This window comes from Triturus cristatus, chromosome 11, assembly GCF_964204655.1.
Source record: "Triturus cristatus chromosome 11, aTriCri1.1, whole genome shotgun sequence".
NCBI classification, from domain to species: Eukaryota; Metazoa; Chordata; class Amphibia; order Caudata; family Salamandridae; genus Triturus; species Triturus cristatus.
The window spans coordinates 336,455,253-336,469,612 of record NC_140594.1 but is presented as its reverse complement, the minus strand read 5'-3'; positions in this window follow the sequence as shown (position 1 = coordinate 336,469,612).

The following is a 14,360-nucleotide window of genomic DNA, read 5'->3' as shown; positions in this document are numbered from 1 at the left end:
TTAATTGGCTCATGGACAGAAAATTATACATGTCCCTCCTCATGAGCAACACGTGAGTCCAGCACACCCAAGACAGATTTGCAGAGTCCTATTGTCTTTGTGATTCCTAGCAAAGCTGCCACCCATAGGAGAGGCAAAACACTCATGCTTCAATAGTGCATGAATCATGTTCACTTATTTACTATTTTTTCATCGCATAAGGTCTATCCCCAAGAATAGGATCCCTGAAAGCAGTGGTATGAGGGAGTTCTTTAGTTTCACTATGAGGCCAAAAGGCCAAGAAGCATCCTTGCCCTTGGGGCACAAAATAATGTATATGCATTCAAACACACCTGTCAGAATCTGACGCTTGCCAAACTTCAACTCTGGTAGCATTTACTCAAATAGGCCAAATGGGTCTGGATTGCCTCAGAGGGTAGAGTTTATGAAGAAGGAAACAAATCAGGTAATCCAAAGGAAGGAGGAGGGGTAGACATGTAGGAGGCACCCTAAATGCATATAGATGCATAGTTACAGACCCAAAGACTATAGCTGTGGAATTCACAATGAATGTTCAGGCTTATGAAATGCTGTCAGATTGGCCACCTCGAGAGGCAGGATGCACACCTAGGTTCAAGTCCCCTCACCAGTTACACAGGCCAATAAAGATGTTTTAATGGGAGACCTCAAAGTTGAGGTGATTTCAGAAGCAGTCCAGCAGCTATCTCAGATTTTTTTCCCAAACTCTACCCATAATGTATATGACCCTACACAAAGTTTCAGGGTGAATGAGACAAATGTCAAATCAAAAATATTGTTTTACCTTTATATTGTTTCAAGAATAGTGCCTAGACAAAAATATCAAGGAACAGAATATAATAGATAAAAAAATATATTTTTTCATTTATAACATCATTTTTAAAAATACCATTGTATATAATGCAATTTAGTTTGATATAGTTTATTTATAAAGTTTTATAAAGCACTAACATGACCCTTGCGGGTATCAGAGTGTTGTACACACGGAGAGTACATGAATAAACTCTGTACAAAAGAAGTCAACACAGTGGGCCCATAAGGAGTACACAATCAAGATCAGGGACCTGGTAGTGGGCTATACTAGATCCAATTTTCCTAGGTGTAAAATATTTCCTGTAGCATTTAGCAAAACAAACAAAAGTGAACATGACACAACATAATATAATAATTGACAAACATGCGGGGAGGGGGCCCACAGGTATAAAACAATTAACAACCAAACCTAAAATGCATGGAGAACAAAAGTTGGTATAAATGTTCTGTCAGTCAGCAAGGGGACATAAAAAGGAACATGATGCAGCACTTAAGGATCACTCAGGAAAATCAGTTTGGCTTGTTTCTTGAAATAGGCAGTGGAAGGATTAGCTCTAATCTCAGTAGGCAGAGCGTTCCAGATTTTTGGTGCCAGTCTGGAGAAAGCACGTTTGTACGTACTTTTCTTCTTGAATTTCGGTGGTTACAAGAGAAGAGTGGACGTACTTCTTAAGTTCCGCCTCAAGCCAGAAAGAACGAGCTTGTTCACTAGATAGGCCGAAGTGTTATAATGCCAGGCTTTATGCATGAGGCAAGCTATTTTAAAGCAAATCCTCGCTTCAATAGACATCCAGTTAAGCAGCAAAAGATCTGGTGCAATTTGGTTGTGTTTTTTGGAGCCTGTGATGAGCCTGGCCGAGACGTTGAGAGTAGCTCTGAGAGGGGCCAAGCTCGCTTTAGGCAACCCCACAAGGGTCACCAGACCATATTCAAGGCGTGATATCAATAGGGACTGTACTGCAGGTTGTAAGTCTTTGGTTGGAGGAAAGGTTTGATTTTCTTGAGGGTGTTAAGATGAAAGTTGGCACCCCTAGTAGTGGCACTGATGTGTGCTTGCATGTTAAGTAATTTGTCTAAGGTAATGCCTAACGATTTAGCGGACTCAACCAAAAGAGGGGTGCAGCTAAGGGCTGTGAGTTGCTTTAGCCAGTCCAGGGTAGGTGCAGAGTGATTGTGGGGGGCAATCAGCAGGAATTCAGTTTTGAGGGTGTTCAACAGCAGATTGTTCTGGGCTAACCATTGTTAAGTTTGCGAAAGAGCCCCATTTAGAATTTTAATGTCATCAAGCGAGGAGATCTTCAGGTAAAGTTGTGTGTCATCTGCATACATGTGGTAGAGAATGTTAGACTGGTTTAGAATGACAGTGAGTGGTTCCATAAAAAGGTTGAAGAGCGTGGGCGAGAGTGTGTATCCTTGCGGAACTCCAATCCTGACCTGGGTACTGGAAGCAAGGGACTGGTTTAGTTTGATCCTTTGAGTGCAGTTGTGTAAGAAAGAGGTAAACTACTTTAGGACCAGACCCGCTAAACCCATCCTCCATTGTAGAAGATTAATCAGTGTTTCATGTTTGATGGTGTCGAAAGCAGAGGACAGGTCCAGCAGGATCAGAAGACAAGGGACATTCTGATCAAGGGATTTCAAAGCGTCATCCACAATGTGCGTTAGTGCAGTTTCAGTACTATGCTCTGCTCTGAAACCGGATTGATAGAGGTCCAGAAGTTGAAATTTCTCTATATGGTTGAAGAGTTGCTTGTGGACGCATTTTTCGAGAAGTTTGGCTAACGTCATGATGTTAGTTATAGGTCTGAAATTGTTGGGATCAGATAGATCCGAGTTGGGCTTCTTAGGGATGGGAGTGACTTGCCCAATTTTGAGGCAATCTGGTATGCTCCCCTGCAGAAGGGATTCATGAATAATCCGCAACCACAGAGGTGCAATTGCCAAGTTAAGGTCTTTAAAAAATTTAGCAGAAAGCGGATCATTGAAGTGGTTGGCCGGTTTTAGAGTTGCCATCTCGTGGCGTAATTCTGTGTAATCTGGCAGGAGAAAGGAATTCAAAGAGGCGTCATTTTGGGGGGAACCTCGAAGAGAAAAGGAGACTGCCGAGGGAACTAACCTCTCCTCTGGAGAAGTGGTGAGGATTGTTGGGGCCCATGGGAGTGACCGGTAGGAGCTCAAGTTCAATTTTCCTAGATTTTTCTGAGAAGTGCACTGTGAATTCCTACCCACTAGGAAGTGGAGTCACGGAGGACAGGTTTGGTTTGGAAGTGTGATTAGTTTGCTGTTTGATGATTTCAAATAGCATCTTGGGTCTGTTTGAGGCGCCGTCCAGTTGCGCTCTGAAGTGGTAGGTTTTAGCGATGCGGATTTTTCATGCGGATATTCAAATGTTGATATACTTAACTTTTTTGGGACAATATTATGTTCCACGATCGAGGAGAACATGGCAGCCAGTGAATAGCTGGTCGCGGAGGCTCTTGAGGGTCAGGACGGATTTGCCGTGGAAACACACAATGCATGACAAAATGCATTATTAAACTAATGGTGCTTGGAGACGTTGCTATATCTTTTCATATCTAAATTGAATTCTTGTAGTGTTAAGGGAAAAAGTGACTCTCACTAGTAAGGCTGAAACGCTGGGAAGGAGGGAGACGCACGAAAGTACCTTGTTCCGGGTTTGTGGCGGCTTCGTGGCGGTGTCTCTCAGGCTTTGTGGTGGCGGAGCCAAATACTCCTGAGGCAGCGGCAGCCATGGACTGGCAGTCCCGTGGGAGTCAGGAAACCCAGGATTCGCTGTGGTTGCAGGCAGCCCACGAAGTGTGTCGCGGCCGGAGAGCAGCAGCGAGGATCCCCCTCCATAGCGGCAGGGGCATCAGGGGCAGCACAAGCAGTAACCTCACGCTCCGAGAATCAAGTGAAATCATACAGAGAACAGAAGGAGCAGAAAGGGGTGAGTCTGAGTCACCAGCAGGAACAGAACCGGAGCTGGAATATACAGTGAGTGCAGCTCAGGCTTATTTGGGTGGGAGGAACTTGCCAGAAGGCGTCTCAGAAATTAAAACTCTAGGCAAAGGAAAAACAACAGGCACCAGGGCACAAACAAGATATGCTCTAAGGAATGTAGGTATTAAATTGTCTCCTGATACACCTAATCAACCTAATTTAGCTAACCTGGAAGCTTCAGATTTTTAAGATCTTACTCGGCGTGAGACACTGGCTGGCAGAAACCACACAAAGTCAGTAAAGACCTCAACGGCTAAAAGTAAGTGTACAGCAGGGGAGTGGATAACATCTAAGAGTAAGAAAGTCAAGAAAACAAAAACACTCTTACAAAATACTAAACTTACACCCTCACTGAGAAATTATTTTAAAGCTGCGCCCAGCACATTGATATTGAAACCATTAGATTGTATGTCTAACAACAAAGAGAATAACCCCGGGGAGTCACTTCAATACCCTGAAGGCATATTAAGCCCTAACAGGTTTCAACCACTCGCAGGAGAGTTAGAAGAAGGGGGCATAGAAGAGTTTATGATGGCAGATGAAGAGGGGAAGTATATTAAACTTGGTTACCCAGACAATAGAGGAAGGCACCCCAAAAGCAAGCCAAGCTGTGGAAAAGGAGTACGAGCATATTGCAAAAACAAGAGAGAGCTCAGGGGATATGCCTATCCCTCTGTCGGTCCCAGATCTCCTACAGACATTAACAGAGAAGGGTCGGAACAGGTTTATGGTTTCAGAAAAAAATCAAGCTGAAACAAGATTTTCTGCGAGAAAATGGAAGAAAAGTTGGACTCGTTGGCAGCTAGAGCTACAGGTTTGGAATCTACTGTCTATTTTTTTTCTTTAAAGTTGGAATCTACTGTGGCGGAGCTGACAGCGCAATCTGAGGAAAATGTAAAAGAGCATACAAGGATAAAAGAATGAGAAATTGGATTTCAGGAAAAGATAGAATCTCTTGAGAACTCTCAGAGAAGGAACAATCTCCGTTTGCTTAAAGTGTCCGAGGGAGCCGAGGAGAATAACATTAAAGAGTTTGTGGTAACATTGATCAAACAATCCACCCAAATTGACTATTCAGAGCAAGCCCTCCTGGCTGATATTCAGAGGGTGCATAGAGATCCGTTTAGATTAAGTCCAAATAAAACCAAACCTAAAAAAATCTTGGTTCATTTTCTAACCTACAACTTAAAAGATGAAATATTGAATAAAGCCCTCAAGATCAATGCACTAAGTGTGGAAGGAGTAACTTTCCAAATTCGGTCTGAAGTTTCATCTATTACAGCTTCTAAACAATGGGAGTTGGGAAAGTTATTAGATCCCTTTAGGCAGCTAGGTGCAACTGAACAGCTTAAATTTCCTGCTACATTAAAAGTGATGTACAATAATAAGATGCAGGTATTCAGGCGGGTGGAAGAGACTGAAAATTTCCTCCAGTCCAATCTGGGGCAGGGTAATGGAGCAGTAGCTCAATAGTATAATTCTTCCCTCTTGCTTAGTTTCATTTACTGGGCGAGGATCTTCTAATTTGTATCAGTTAGCACCAGTTAGTTGTTAAGTCAAGGAGTAAAAGGAGTACAAACCGTCCTGGATGCCGAGACGGAAGCCTTGTAGGCCAGGGTAGGGCCATAAGAGAAAGAAAGAGTGTTCTCCAGGGGGGCACGAGGGAGGGTGGGGGTTAACAGGGTTGGTCACTGGGTGGGGAGCAGTGGGAGAAAATAAATAAAAAATGTCCAAATCGCCAAAACAGACCCCATAAGAAATCTATCTATTGTTTACTGAGGAATGGTACAATCTGCAGTTGACCAGGCATTATATTTGAGGGCTCTGTCATGGAATCTAAATAGGTTGAGCGTAAACACAGGATGGAGAGGATCTTTCAATATCTGAGGGACACTCCAGAACAAATTCTTATTCTTCAGGAAACACACTTAATAGAGAAGGAAATGAAGAGCTTGTGTAAAACTAAATGTTGGGTTCAGGATGTAATTTGTACCACACAACAAATAACAACGAAGGGAGTAGCCATAGTCATTAAAAAAAATCCTGCCAAATCAGTGGAGGGTTCTAAATTTGACAAGATGGGAAGATGGGCCATAGTTAACATCAGGTGTCATATGCATAAATTTACAGTAGCAGGTTACTATGGCCCTAACCTGGATGATCCATCCCCGTTAAGGGGGTTACTTTCTGAGTTATTGAACTTCCGAGATCCCTTAATACTGGCAGGTGATTTTAATTTGGTTTTAGACCCAGTGATGGATAGGTCATTAAAGAGCATAGCACTGCAGAATTGTAAAATGAGATCTTCATTGAAAAGCGCTATGAAGCAGTTAGGCTAGATAGATATATGGAGAGATAGAATGGGAAGCAGGAGAGGATTCACCTACCACAACAAAAAGTATGGCCATAGGTCTAGATTAGATTTCTTCTTGGTTAGTCTGGAGTTGAGGAGATGGGTGAAATATGTAAAACACTTAGGGGGACACCTGTCTGATCATTCGGCAGTAACACTAGCTTTGAAACTTCCAATCAAATTGACCAACAGAAGATGGACCTTAGATTGGGCCATTTTGCTAGAGGAAGAAGTGATCGAGCAATTAGCCATAGAAACAAAGAACTTCTTCTTGATCAACATTGAAAGCACCTCAATAGAAATGGTATGCAATGCTTATAAAGGTTTCTTGAGAGGCTGTATATCATCAATTCAAATTGTTAGGCAGAAGAAATGTAGAGCAGAGGTAGAGGAGATAGAGGGCAAAATTCAGAAGTTAGAGCAAGAGCTTACTGCCCAGGGGGATAAGGTGGTTGGGGATACTCATGAGAATTTACAATCTCTCAAAATCGAATTAGCAAGGGTGTTAGCTGCAAGGCTGAAAATGAAGTGGGAGGCTAGTAAGCTTGCTCACTTCGAGTATGGGGAAGGCTGTGGGAAGCTTCTAGCTTGGAAGACCAAACAGGAAGTAGCAAAAGGTAATATAAAAGAGGTAGACTGTGATATTACCGGAAAGCTACTCAAGAGCCCCACAGAGATCGAAGAGGCTTTTCAAAAGCATTTTGATAAGATATACAGAGAGGATTTAACCCCGCAAGATGAGGCAATAGGGGTTTGGCTTGATCAATTTCCTCTAAACAAAATCAGTGAGGAGATGTCTAGTAATCTCAATAGCCTGATAAGCACGAGCGAAATCAAGAAGGCAATAGAGACAGGGAAAAGTGGTAAGGCGCCGGGACCAGACGGCTTGCCGGAAGAACTGTATAAATCTTTGGTGGAGGTTCTTACCCCTGTTATGGATACGTTATTTTCCGACATTTTTGAAAAAGGCGGGAGTATGCCTCCTTCGTGGAGTGGAGCTACTGTACCTCTGAATTTAAAACCATCTAAACCACCTAGTCAGTGTGACTCATACAGACCAATCTCTCTGCTTAATCTTGATTATAAGATCTTTGCCAAGATTTTAGCAGAGAGGTTGAATGGAGTTATAGGAGGTCTATTGCATGAAGTTCAAAAAGGTTTCATCATAGGGAGGGGGATCCAAGATTTAACATACAATCTGATCAGAGCTATAGATTTAGCGTCACTCCATAAACTACCATTGGCTATTATTACACTTGATGCCACGAAGGCGTTCGATCGGGTCAATTGGGTCTACTTAACTCATGTATTAAGAAGGTGCAATTTGCAGAAAGGTTTTGCAGGGCAGTTTTCTCGATCTATCAAACCCCGACAGCTAGAATTATAGTAAATGGGAATCTCTCCTCACCAGTTGAATTTCGGAGGGGAACAAGGCAAGGATGTCCCCTGTCACCGCTGCTCTTTAATTTATATATAGAGCCTGTAGCTGAAAGAATTAGAAGGCATGCCCTTATACTCCCTTTTAAGTATAAAAACTGGGAAAAAAAGGTATCTCTATATGCCATTGATATGATGGTGTATACATCTGACCTTGTTACGTCAATCCCAATCATATATAGCATAGCACAACAATTTGGCCATACTTTCGGGTACGAGATCAATGAGTCTAAAACTGAGTGTATGGCTTGGAATTTGAATGTCGGTCTCCCCACAATAAAAAGAGAGATAAGATATTTGGGTATCAGAATCACACAGAATATTGAAGACATCACAGAAACCAACTTACTTAGAGTTGACAAGGACATTTCCAACTTAACATAGTAAAAATAATGCTTTTACCAAAACTCATATTTCTATTTAAACATTTTCGCCTATCATTTAATGAGGAGGGTTTAAGAAAACTTCATGCACAAATCAATACCTTTATATGAGCCTCCAAAGGTACAAGAATTTCATGGAAAAAGTTACGGAGAAAGAAAAGCAAGGGAGGTTTATGTACTCCTGACCTAGTCTCTTATGCATGGGTATTTCTAATGAGGGCAGGGAAAATGTTTATGAGCAAACCAGAAAGTTCAGATAATGGGAAAATGTTTAAGGAAATGCTGCAAGACCTAAAAGGAGGAGATCAAGCCATCATATACAAATTTGGAGACCCAAGGTTTTTTAAGAAGGTATGACTAAAGTCTCTAACGGGCCTAGCCACTATTTGGTTCAAAATTAGAAAGCTGTTGAAAATCAGCTATTATAGTGCTATGGCGCCTATTTGGGATGCTCCAGGCTCACCGGAGTGGACTAAGGATTCTTTGGTAACTCTGCTAAAAACAGCTGGGATATTATGCAGGGCACAACATATTCCTGAGGGCTCACTGTTATCTTGGGATGACTTGAGGAGCATTACAGACAGCGAACTATCCAAATTCAAATATCTACAAATAAAAAGTGGACTCAGGCGGTGGGTACAACGGTTGGTTTTTCAAATAAACTTGAGACAGGTCTGAGGAAGAGAAATCAGAATAAGAAAGAGGTGGCAAATTTATACTGGCTCCTGACAGACTTGGCATAAGGTGATTTCATCCTTCCATCGCATCTGTGGGGCGAGTGCTTGCCTGGATCCCGTATGGAAGAAATTTAGCAATTATCTTATGATCTTTTATATTCTATAGTTCAAGCTGCCAATTTAAGGAGAAACCATCTCTTTTCTCTTCACATGGTATACTGGTCTCCCTTAAAACTCTCCAAGTTTGCGAAGCGACCTATTCTGTGCTGTCCGAAATGCCAAAAGGAAAAAGCAGATGATGATCATATGTTTTTAAGTTGCCCAACGCTACATCAGTTTTGGGCTTTGTTACTAGAGGTATGGACGTTATGTTTGGTTCTGACAACCAGGTGAGCATAACTTTAGTTTTTTGGGGGATTTTCCCAAATTATGAGTTGTTATCGTTAGATAAGAATAAGTTGTGCTTTTACCTTATCCTACTTGCTCGGAGAGAAATTTGTATATGTTGGATTAAGAACATTCCTCCGACATTTTTAGGCTGGGTAAATTCTATCAAGTACACAATGAAGTTAGACAGGGCAAAATGGAAAAAGAATAGCAAGAGAAGAAAAGACTTTTGGTTGCCGTCTGTGGACTGGCTCGAGAATTTTTAATAACAGGTGTACAACAGTCCAATGATTATGCCTATACATAGAGATATGCAAAACCAAAGGAAATGATGGACGGAGTGTTGAACATTGCAAGCACTCACCCCCAGTCAACTGATCTGGGTTTAATCCATCATCAATCTTTAGCTCCCTCCGCCACCCCAGTTCAGACATGGCCATATGCAAATAGATCTGACCCAGTGCCTCATGGGAACAGTCCAGCCCGAACTGTCAAGCCATGTCTTACTTGGACTGGAAACAAGCATCCTGGGACCGGTTTTCTGGCTAATCAGCCGTCATCAACCAGGCTTGCTTGAATCCAGTGGCAAAGTGAGCAAGGGACCCACGTCTGGGCACACCCTGCCAACTTAGGGCGAACAAAGCAAAACCAAAGGAATGGATGGACAAAGTGTTGAACATTAACATCTGCTACCTACCTTTCCCTCCTGAGGCGGAAGCCGGGAGGTCTCTCTACTATTCTTTGGCATTTTTAACCTAGCGTGTTTGACTTTCATGCTTGTCATTTTAATTTTTGTCTTGTGCAGCTTGTGCTCGCGCTTGTGTTATAAGCGTGCCTGAGCCTAGCGCTGCCTGCCTTAGACTTCCCAGCGCCTGTAAGCGCTTTGCCCTGCTACCTCTCCCTTGCCTGGGACTGTGAGACCGCCCTCGGCTGAGTGTTGACGCCGAGGGCTGGGATCTCATTTTGGCCGCCATCTTGGGGGTAGGACTCTCCGCCCTCGCGCTCTAGTAGCGCTATAAAAGGGAAACGGAACATCTTGCATGTGATTAACATCTGCTACCTACCTTTCCCTCCTGAGGCGGAAGCCGGGAGGTCTCTCTACTATTCTTTGGCATTTTTAACCTAGCGTGTTTGACTTTCATGCTTGTCATTTTAATTTTTGTCTTGTGCAGCTTGTGCTCGCGCTTGTGTTATAAGCGTGCCTGAGCCTAGCGCTGCCTGCCTTAGACTTCCCAGCGCCTGTAAGCGCTTTGCCCTGCTCCCTCTCCCTTGCCTGGGACTGTGAGACCGCCCTCGGCTGAGTGTTGACGCCGAGGGCTGGGATCTCATTTTGGCCGCCATCTTGGGGGTAGGACTCTCCGCCCTCGCGCTCTAGTAGCGCTATAAAAAGCTCACCCCTCCCTCCGCGCAGCGGACGCGGACTGCGGACGCGCCGGACCTGCGCCGGAGTCGTGCCAGAGTCCTGCCCGTCTGCGCCCGTCAGCGTCCCAGAGGCGTTCGGCGTGGCAGGTACTTCTGGCCATTATGCTTTCCTACTCCGCTCAGGAACTCTACTCTTTGCGTGACGGGGATGCGTCCTGTCACTCAGTCTTTCCTGGCCGATATAGGGGTAAACATAAGTGCCCTGTCTGTAAATGGCATCCTACTCGCAATCTCCCTTCCCCCCGCTCTATTAAGGATTGTAGCATTAAACATCTTTGTCTACTCCTTAATACAAGGTCGTTGCACCGACACACTCAAGAGATTTATGATCTCCTTTCGACGACCAGTCCTACCTGTCTGATGCTCACTGAGACATGGCTCAATGAATCCTCCCACCCGGACATCGCGGTAGCCATTCCCTCTGACTATATCATCCATCGACAAGATAGAGACAAGGGTAGGGGGGGAGGAGTTGCCCTGGTTGTGAAAAAACCTTTTCCGTGCACGGTCACGCACACAAATACCATCGTAGGGGCTGACTCTCTTGCCTTTACCATCTCCCTATCGTCTCAGCAAGCGCTGAAGGGTCTTGTTGTTTACAGACCTCCGGGCCCGGTGGGATCCTTTCTTGATGATCTCCAGCAGGTTATGTCGGTCCTTGTTCTAAGATCGGAGCGGTGTATATTGGCTGGAGATTTTAACTTCCATATGGATGATCACCAAGACCAGGATGCTATCAAGCTGCTTGATATTACATCTACTCTGGGCCTTTCCCCCTATATCTTTGGCCCGACCCATGATAAAGGCCACACACTTGACCAGGTTTTTTCCACCTCACCTATTATGGCTGTAACACTTCTGCCAGTCTTATGGTCTGATCATTGTCTTGTTCATTTTGAAATATCATCTACTACGAATTCTATGGCCAGTGCCACGAGACAACAGGGTAGCAGCTATAGGGCATTCCATCGGGTGACTCCGGATCTGCTAGCGCAGGCTCTGGTGGATCACCCCATGTCTTATACGGGTGACCTGGAGAAAGACCTGGAGAGCCTGCAATCCTGGCTCCTTGCTAGATTAAATGAGCTCGCCCCATTACAGCCACCCAGGTCTGCCGCCCAACGGGTCTCGGCCCCTTGGTTTACGGAGGAATTGGCCCATCACCGTAGGCAATGCAAAGTCGCTGAGCGGGCTTGGAGAGCCCAGTACGAACCTGAGGCCAAACAACTTTATAAAACCATGATGAAATCATATCATGATTTAATACTTCAGGGCAAGAAATGCTATTTTGCCAAAAGGATTGAAGACGCGGCAAACTCCTGTAAGGAGATTTTCTCAATTGTGCGAGAATTCACCAGCCCGCGGTCAATCTCAGCTCAGGACGCTCCGGTGGAGTCCTGGGCCAACACCATTGCTAATTTTTTTACCACCAAAATTAGGCAAATTCAGGATTCCTTTCCTTTGAGACCTATAGATGACCCGTCAACTCTGCCGATTGAGACAACTCTCCTGTCGTCTCCAGGCCCAGTTCTGCTAGACTTCCCGCCCCTTTCGGCTGCCGCATCCTTAGCCTTGATGAGGAACCTTAAATCGGGCTCACCGCTAGATCCCTGTCCAGCAAAATTCTTAGCGAGAATGGCAGATGCCATTAACCCCATAGCTAATCCCATTCTTAACCTTTCCCTGAGTCAGGGATTTCTGCCCCAGTCCTGGAAACAGGCCATGGTCATCCCTCTTATCAAAAAGCCTAATCTTGACCCAGAAGTGCCCTCCAACTATAGGCCAATCTCGCTCCTTCCAGCACTTACCAAGATCCTGGAGAAACACGTTCATAGCGTGCTTTCTAACTTCCTGGAGTCAAACGAGTTACTCCATGAATCCCAATCGGGCTTTCGCTCCAACTTAAGCACCGAGACGGCGCTCCTGGAAGTTTCTGAGATCGTGAAGGAGGTGCTGGATACCGGAGGCAGGGTGATGTTAGTTATGCTAGACCTGTCGGCGGCGTTTGACACCGTCCCCCATGAGGATCTCCTCACTAGACTACACGACATCGGTCTGGGGGGGACGGTGCTCAACTGGTTTCGTTCCTTTCTAGCCAACCGCCGGCAGACGGTCTGGGTCCCACCTGGATCTGCCGAAATGCCGCCATTGGGAGTCGGAGTGCCTCAGGGCTCTGTATTGAGTCCCACTCTATTTAACATCCTTATGACCCCTCTGGCGACATTGGCAGAGTCCTATGGGGCCCGGATCGTCTCTTATGCTGACGACACCCAGCTTCTGTTCACCTGCCGTAAGAGCAAAGAGTTTGATGGAGAAAAGATCCGTGAGTGCCTTGGGGCTGTTTTTAATTGGTTCCAACTCAACAGCCTCAAGTGCAACTCGGATAAATCCGAAATACTATTCTTCGGATGCCCATCGGAACCAGATTGGCATGGGTGGTGGCCTGCTGACATGTTCCCTCCAACTCAGTCATCTAAGTGGGCTAAGAACCTGGGAGTAAAAATTGACAATGAGCTTTCGCTCAAATCCCAGGTTTCTACTCTTACGGGAACATGTTTCGGGATCCTCAGAATGTTGCGTAAGTTCTTTCCCCTTCTATCTGAGGAACATCGGAGGATAACTGTCCAGGCACTTATAGGATCCAGATTGGACTATGCAAATGTTCTATATCTGGGTCTGCCAGAATATCTCCTTCAGCGTTTGCAGGTGACCCAGAACGCTGCTGCTCGAGCGATCTTTGGCCTGCATCGTCGCACTAGTGCCTTTAACCTTCTTCTATCCCTCCATTGGCTTCCTGTATGGAAGAGGATACTGTTCAAGGCCATGACCCTAGCCCATAAGGCCCTGCATGGTAATGGTGCAAAATATCTCCAGAAGAGGCTGGACTTCTACCGACCTACACGATCCCTCAGGTCGGAAACATTGGCTCTGGCTCGGGTACCACGTATCAAAAGGGCTCGTCTAGGCGGCCGGTCCTTTAGATTCCTTGCCCCCCAGCTATGGAACTCTCTACCGGTGTCCTTGCGGACTACCTCGAACTTGCTTGCCTTCAGGAAGGACTTAAAAACTTGGCTGTTCTCTGGTTAGTCCGCTTCCTCTTTAAGGCTCCTGTCTTTTTACTGTTATGTTTTCCAGTTCTTTCTTTAGGTCTGGAGCACAAAGCGCCGGGACACTCCTTTGGAGTAGCCGTTGCGCTATAAAAGTCCCATTTTAACATAACATAACATAACATTGCAAGCACTCCCCACCAGTCAACTGATTTGGGTTTAATCCATCATCATTCTTTAGCTCACTCCGCCACCCCAGTTCAGACATGGCCATATGCAAATCAGTCTGACCCTGTGCCTCATGGGAACGGTCCAGCCCGAACTGCCAAGCCATGTCTTCCCTGGACCGGAAACAAGCATCCTGGGACCGGTTTCTGGCTAATCAGCCGTCATCAGCCAGGCTAACTTGAATCTAGTGACAAAGTGAGCAAGGGACCCACGTTTGGGCATACCCTGCCAACTTAGGGCGAACAAAGCAAAACCAAAGGAAATGATGGACGGAGTGTTGAACATTGCAGTCAACTGATCTGGGTTTAATCCATCATCATTCTTTAGCTCACTCTCTGCTTTACATAGAGATACTTCACCACTCGGGTCAGTTCTGAGGGCTAACCAAATAGAGAAATAGAACAGACTGAATACGAGAGGTTTTGTGTAAAGTGCATCCATTTACATCAGAGCCCTCTTGCTGGTGCCAATCAATTGGAAGTATATGTTCAAAGCATATAAACTCAATATTTTTGTAAATATATTTCTGAGACATTCTGTTGTCAAAATATTGTTGTTCCCAATATTCTGTCATTTATCCAAGTGAGTGATC